This window comes from Hydra vulgaris, chromosome 10 (genome assembly GCF_038396675.1).
Source record: "Hydra vulgaris chromosome 10, alternate assembly HydraT2T_AEP".
NCBI classification, from domain to species: domain Eukaryota; kingdom Metazoa; phylum Cnidaria; class Hydrozoa; order Anthoathecata; family Hydridae; genus Hydra; species Hydra vulgaris.
This window is the reverse complement of record NC_088929.1, coordinates 20,281,353-20,289,012: the sequence shown is the minus strand read 5'-3', so window position 1 is coordinate 20,289,012 and position 7,660 is coordinate 20,281,353. Positions and strand designations below refer to the sequence as shown.

At 29.0% G+C, this 7,660-nt stretch overlaps 1 long non-coding RNA gene across 2 annotated transcripts; it reads right to left on the bottom strand.

Annotated features, from left to right (window-relative positions):
• Positions 1 to 450: 450 nt before the first annotated feature.
• On the bottom strand, positions 451 to 3,116 carry LOC100199417 (uncharacterized). 2 transcript variants are annotated; one of them, XR_010641217.1, is made up of 3 exons: positions 3,102 to 3,116; positions 1,355 to 1,783; positions 451 to 1,233 (listed from the first exon to the last, which is right to left on the bottom strand). It is a non-coding gene; the product is annotated as an uncharacterized LOC100199417 (long non-coding RNA). The 2 variants fall into 2 exon arrangements; XR_010641216.1 differs by lacking the exon at positions 3,102 to 3,116 and having other exon boundaries at positions 1,355 to 2,160.
• Positions 3,117 to 7,660: the final 4,544 nt, after the last annotated feature.

Genomic DNA, 7,660 nt, shown 5'->3' with positions numbered 1-7,660 from the left:
GTAATTTTTGCCTGTTGTAAATTTATCTAGTTCTTTTAAGTTTTAACATATTTTTAAGAATGAACTTTTTATTGCTTAACAAAAAAGTATTTTGATTCAATTAAACATGGGATTACACTCCGATAATCAAGATTAGAAAAACAATTTAGACACAAAACGTCTAAAAGACGACTTTGTGTCTAATTACTAACTTAAAAAAAAAATTTAAAACGTCTAAACGTGTTTGTGTCTATAAATCGTCTTGTATTGTACTTGGAAATGATAAGGGTACTTAAATTTCGTAAAAGCAAGGCTTTTGGTAAAAAGCTTTTTTAAAGAAATCTTTTGCGAATGAAAAAGAAGCGCAGAAGTTTAAAACATATGGTTTAAAATCTACAAAAAAAAACAAAACAAAAAAACAATTTGACAAAAGCTTTGTGATAGCATTCTTATTTTTTTAAAAACAACACAAGCAAAATTAATATTTTATTCACATAGCATAAAAATACTTTAACAGTAGGAATAGGTTATAATTGAAAAATAAGTCAAATATTATGACTTTTTTTTAAAACACTTACAGATTTACAAAAACAAAGCAAACTATATAAAACCTATAAAATTTAGGATGTCTTTTTAGAAATATTTATATACAAATTTTTTTTGAAATAAGAAACTTTATGTGATTCATGGAAAAAAAAAGGTTCAAACAATTTTCGGGCACAACAATAACTTTAAAATCTTTCATTAGCTTTCATTAGCTGTTTATAGAAAATCTCATGCTTTTGAACCACAAAGTTAACCAAATAAACTACAATTTCCCTCTCTAAACGACAAGTTTCCAACTAACTTTATTCAAGTACATATTTTTTCTAAAAACTAAAACTCTTGACTGGATTCAATACTGCTTCACGTCTACTTTTAAACCATTATAAAATTCTGTTTAGCGTTAGAATCGGAATAACAATTCAAATAACAATTCAATGCCGAATTAAAATTCCAAATATTTACATCACCAATCCTTCATAGCGTTTATCATAGCAGTCAATGAATGGAACTCTAAGTTGTTTTCAGAAAAAGTTTTTTCTGGAAATTCAAAGTTTTTAAAAAAATTGTCCCCATTAATAAAAAGCTTATTATAACTTAAAATACCATCAGTAGTATAATCGGTTTGATCGGATTTCGAAAATTCGACTTCTTTTGCGTTAGTATCATGAAACGGATGAATAGGCGTTGCATCGAGTTGTTTGACGATTTCTAGAAAGAAACAAAAATGTTGAATATTTACACTTTTTAAAATAAAAATTTAAGATAAAATAGTGAGTTTAATAAATATAATTTCACTAGTTAAAAGAAATATCTTTTTATTCCAACTTACCATTGTTTGAAATACTGTGCCTCAGTTTTTCATTATTTTTTTCTCTTTTTCCGTGCGTTAATTTTGTATCGCTGTTGGTTTTATCTCTTTTTCTACTTAGACGAAATGGGTTCATTTTTGAAAAACTAGAGATCCGCTTGATTAACAAGTTTTCGGTTTGCTTTTCCAAGCAAACGGACAGCTTACTGCAACTTCGTTTATCTGTTTCCTCCCTTGAGAATTCCATTTTAAAAACTGCGGATTTAACTTTTATGAGCAATTCTCCAACAAAAAGGATGCTCCCAAGACGGTAATAAAAATTTACGAGGATTACCACGATAGTAAATTATTTGTCGATTTTGCCACTTAAATAAACTTGTAAAAATTATATCAGGAAGCGCATCAAATGTCCGTTCTCATGAATTGTTTATTTTATTTGTCGGCAAACATCTGCGCCAGAGATATAAGAAAAAATAAAATTTTATACAACAAAGGTTATTGTTTAAATTAATTGCAAGCTAGAGTTATTTATTTGAAACTTTTTCTTTGTTCATTTTTCGTTTTACCTTTTACCTGCAGCCATATTTTTTTTTTTCATATCGTTTAGTTAATTTGTGAAACTTTTAATTTATTTTTATGCATGTTAGATTTAGTATGAGAAAGTTGTGTAGGAGAGTAACGTTTTTTATTTGTGCTCTAAATCTTTTAATGGTTTCTGTTTGAGTTTAAATGTTTATTTGCTATTATAGTTCAAGGCAGATTCAAAAGTACACGTCTATTGACAAAACTTTAAATGTTTGCTTCAAACAAATATTCAACATAAAAAAACTTTATTTTTTATTTATTTAACAGTAATATGGTTTTAAAAACCGTCTGTTCGTTAATAAAACATTAATACTTTAATTCTCATTCGAAATAAGAACGGATTTTTTTTATTGAAAATATATATTTCAAGTTGAAGTCAAAATAAATGCAAAATAAATAGTTTATTGTTTTATTAAAATAAAACTCTTCTTTCTCCTAAGACTGATTGTCAAAATGATAATTTTATGAAAGAACCTAACGTTAATAAAAATATTTGCGCGACATTTTTAAATGTTTTCTATAAAGAAACTTTTATAAAAACTGTATTTTTTAGAATAGAAAAATGTAATTCTTAAAAAAGATTTGATTTCGAATTTATTAAATATAAAAAAAAAATGAATATAATAAAATGTTGAGCTCAAGCAAATGATTTCAAATTGTTTCCCTTGTTCCCTTGAAAATTGAAATGAATAGGATTTTATTAAATAACAAAAAAAGCATTTTTTTTATTGGTGGTTTAAAGGCCTTAACAGATTTTTTAAGCAACAATTTTGTGAAAGAGCTAAATTCTAATTTTCACTCTATTTGATTTTTTACTAATATGATTTCTTTGTGATTCGTGAATATGGTTTTATGTAAAATCAAAATGTATAAGAAAAAATAATCACAATTTAAGTATTTATTTTTTAAAAAAAACAAAATTCATTATAATCAGTTTTATAAATTATCCAAGATTAAAACCATTATTTATAAGACCATATGGTTACTGAAATTAGCAACTTTCTGATTGCTGATTGATTTGTTGTAGCCAATGTATCAAATTTATCAAGCATGCAGATAAACTTGCAACACACGCCAATTTTCATTAAAAACATTTTTAAAACCATAAAAAAAAAAAAAACAATTTCTAAAAAACAACAATTTTTTGGAATAAGGCAAAGAAAAAAGAGAACATAATTATTACCAATCCAAGAGTAATTTTAAAATGAAAACCACCCTATAGGTTTTTCTATATTAACTCTATATTTACACAAGATCACCATAAACAAGCTTCTTTTTATAAAACAAAGTTGCAAATACTGATTTGTTTATTCGCTGCTAATTTTTTGAGACGTCATGAGTAATGCGCAATTGCATTTTTACTCTAAATAAGCCAAATTTTGTTTGCGAGCGCCTGTATTCGATATCTCGATGAAATCTGCATAAACTGATTTTCATGAAATTTCATTCGGTAGAGTTAAAGTTAGTTGAAGTAAGTTTATGTGCAGAAGAATGACAGCATGAACTTTAGGTGTAACTGAAATTCTAAGAGGTTTGTATTTTTATATATAAAAATGAATTAAGGACATTGGCCACATCGTGTTTTAAATGCAGTAATGAGTTTTCACCTATTTGTCACATTAATGTTTTAAATGCAGCTATAAGTTTTCCTACTCCTAATTCAGTACCGGCGATTTCCAACCATTTCTCCTAAAATAAACCTGTTTAAGAAATATTTACATTGGCTTCCATTAAATTTATTTATTGCATTTGTAGTGTATAAACGCTAGGTTTATTTGATTCGTTGGTAGATTTCAAAAAAAAAAGATTTACTTTGACTAGAGATAATATTAAATGATCAAACAGCCAAGTAAATCTAACAAAAAATTTTGAATAAAAGAACTTTCGTTTTGTTTTTTCTCTTTTGGCGATTCAATACATTTATACAGGTTTTTAAAAACGGCCTCTATCAATGCCTACTTTAATTATATATTTACCTGGTAAAAGCTTACGCTGGACAACAATATGTTGAACCAATCCAAACAAGCCGTTCAAAAAATAACTGAGCACTGTGCTTTTCCGATTGGTTTATTTTTTCACTGTACTTTTCCATTTTGTTTAATACCATCAAATAATAAATCCAATCTCATAGTTGTAGAGCTTTATAAAAATTTGAGTGCTTTGTTACATTGATCTGATTTTCTAGTTAAACTTTATTCAATTTGCAACCTGTCCAAGTTAAGAAAAAAGTGTCTGCTTTGCGGTCCTATTTCAAACAGTGTTGTCAAACGGGGTAAATTTTCTTACCTCCACTTTTCTTCCGCAGCAGTTGGCAACTGCCTCCCAATAAATTTTTAGCAGAAAAATGTTCTGGCTTCCGTCTCCAGTGGTTACCGTCTTTCTATTGGCGGCCGCAACCAGAGTTTTTTTTTGAGGCAAATATTTTGGAGACCCACGCTAATAAAGAGACGGAAGACCTTGGTTGCTGTCTCTGAAAAAATTTTGGAAGCGAAATTATTTGGAGACCGCCTCCAGTGGCATCTGCCTCCCAGTTGGCTTCGGGCACCAAATTGGAGGCGGAAATACTCGCCTCCCACCGGCGGATATAATGAAAAAAAGTTTCACGTTTATTTTCAAGTTAACGAGCAATTTAAATAATTATTAAGAACAAATGTTAAAAATTTGACGTCAAAGTTCTGTTTTATATGATTTATTAAAAAAGTTCTGACTATTTAACTTTTATCATTAGATTTTGTAAAAATAAAATTATTTTTACAATATATAATGCTTAACGTTAAGAATTTAATATTAAAAAAAAAATAATATTAAGTTTTTGTATAAAATTTTTACTGTCATGAGATTTTTACTCTTCACGTAAAATTGTATTTTGCGAACACGTTGTATTTTGTCAATACTATTGACTCAATAGTATTGACAAAATGATTGAAACAATCGACAATCTTTAAAATGTTTAAAAGTGAAAATTAAATATTTTTTTTTACGAATGAAATAATTAATATACTGTATTAATGGACTCTAAATATTTTGTTATACCGTTTACAGACAGTGTCATATTTACAACTACGTACAATTATAGGTGTGTAAGATTTTAAACTAAACTTAATTGATAGTTAATTAATGTTATTAATTGATAGTTAATAATGTTATTATTGTGATTATATGCATATACAGTGGTGGCCAAATTATTAGACTAAATGCAATTTTTGATGCATTTGTGAAATTTATTCATAAATAATGCAACATTTTTACTTCAAAACATTACAAAAAATTAGAAAAGTTAAGAAGAGCAATATTTTATTGTAAAAATGCACAAAATTGAACCGTTTAAGTATAAAGACAATTAAAAACAATGCAAAATTAGGACTTGATATTCAAATGCCAAGATGACTTAAAATTCGCATTAATAAGACTAAGTTAAAATTACAATAAAAATGTAAAAAGTAATAATAGAAAGTGAAATAAATTACAATGGCAATGAAAGTTCGAATAGTTGAAACATGTCAGTTAATATTTTGTATGGTTTCCCTTATTTTTAAGCAGTGCCTGGACCCTTGAAGGCATCCCATGAATAAGTTTCGGGCAAAGCTAACGGATTTCGTCGTCATGATGACATTGATCGGTCAGCTCCATCTTATTTTTTTGTTTCATCCCTCCTACTCTTCTTTTAACAATATCCCACAGGTTCTCAATGGGGTTTATGTCAGGTGAATTACCTGGCCACTGCAGAAGCTTAATGTGGTTGTCAGTTAAATATTTCTTGACTGTCTTCGCAGTGTGACAAGGTGTTCCATCTGGTATAAAAGTGTACGGTCTCCGTCGACACCATTTTCCAAGTTGAGGCAGCAGTTGTGTCTCAAGCACCTTCTTGTATTGAACTTGATTAATGGTGCCTTCAACAATATACAGTTGTCCAGGCCGATGAATAGAGATAACTGAACAGACCATGACATACGTTGGGTACTTTACTGTCTCTGCAACACAGTCAGGATGAATTCTTCACCGGGTCTCCTACGTACATAGGCTGCTTTCTCATCCATGATGTAAAAGGATGATTCATCACTGAAACACACCTGACTCCAATCATTTTCAGTGAAATTCTTGTGTTGCTTTCCTCATGCCAAACGTTTCTTTATCATTGCCTGAGTCAGCTTTGGTTTTCTGTGTGGCCGTCGAGCTCGAAAACCATTCACAACTAATTGTCTTCTGACTGTTCTGGTACTCATATATACATTACTTTTTTGTAATTCTTTCTGCAACATCTTGCTTGTTGCTTTACGGTTTCTTTTACAGCATTTCATGAGGTACCTGTTGTCTCGCACAGATATTGATTTTTTTCTGCCACAATTGCCAACACGGCTGCCTCGTAATTTTTCACCCGTCTACATCTTCTTCTTCATTCTCGATACCAATTTCTGACTTGTTCCAACATTTTTAGCTATCTCCTTTTGCGTGAGTGATGTCTCTCGTAGATAAACCTCAACACTGGCCAATTTTGTCGGTGACAAGTCAGCAGCTTTTCCCATCTATTAAAAGGACATAAAATGCTTTGTTAATTAAACATGTTTCTTCATTTTTTAATGTAGAAAACAAAAATAAATAAAAGATTGACCTTAATGTAATGTCAAGCAACTCTTATTAATGTACATTTTCCTTTGATTTCTGCTCATAAACATCAAACAAATAAGAAAATACTGACCTCTAACAGATAGCAGGTGACCAAATTTTAATATTCAATTTGCAGTTAAACTTTTCAATAAAATGGATTTTGAGCGAAAATAAAAATAAATTGCACTTATTATCACTTAAGCAACATTAGGCTATACATGCAGTAACTATATATATATATTAATTTAATAACTAATTTGTGCCAAGGTAGGTACATTCGAAAATAATCTTTAACAAATGAAGACCTCGTTGCAAAAACGACGTAACTCCACTTTTAGTCGATTTTTAGATTTATACGGAATATTACTAATTATAAGATTCTCTAAAAGTCGATGCAAAAATAATTTAGATTAGAGCACTCCTTATGTCATTTAACTAAGGGTTCGACTGAATGATACTTCCCAGCCGGCACATCTAGTTTCATTTTCGGAATTAAAACCTGTTTTAATTCCGAGATACGTGTTTGTGACGATCCAGACGTAAACCAAAAACACCATTAAACTAGCGATATGATTTTTTTATAAAAGCATTTTTACTTACTTATTTATTCTCAATTTTTTTCAAAACTTATCCTCGACTATTACGTTCTCTTAATTTATTTATTTTCATTTGAAACCGCATCAATAATATCACTCTGAGCTTGAGTTTTATTAAGTTTTCTACCGACTACAGTATTCAAAGCCTCTTATGGAACAAGAACAAGAACTTAATTGAAAAATTTTGATGTTTAAAAATTCATTCTTTTTGGTTAAATCAACTTCTTTTGTTTCTAATGATCGTACCGTTCAATTTAAGTCTGCTACAGCATTATTAATTTTTGATTCATACTCATTTCTCAGTTTCCTCTCAAGAGTTTCCTCTTCTCTTCCAGTTTCCTCTCCAGTTTTGATTTATACTCATTTCTCAGTTTCCTCTTCATCTAAAGCGGCTTTAAACTCTTTTGCATTAACCATAATTACAAATATTTAGAATTGATTATCAATCTTATTATGTTTCGTTTGATCTTTCTTTTGACAAATAAATTTATCTTTATACGTAAACTTAAATATAAAATATAAACAATTATTTGTTTGCTAT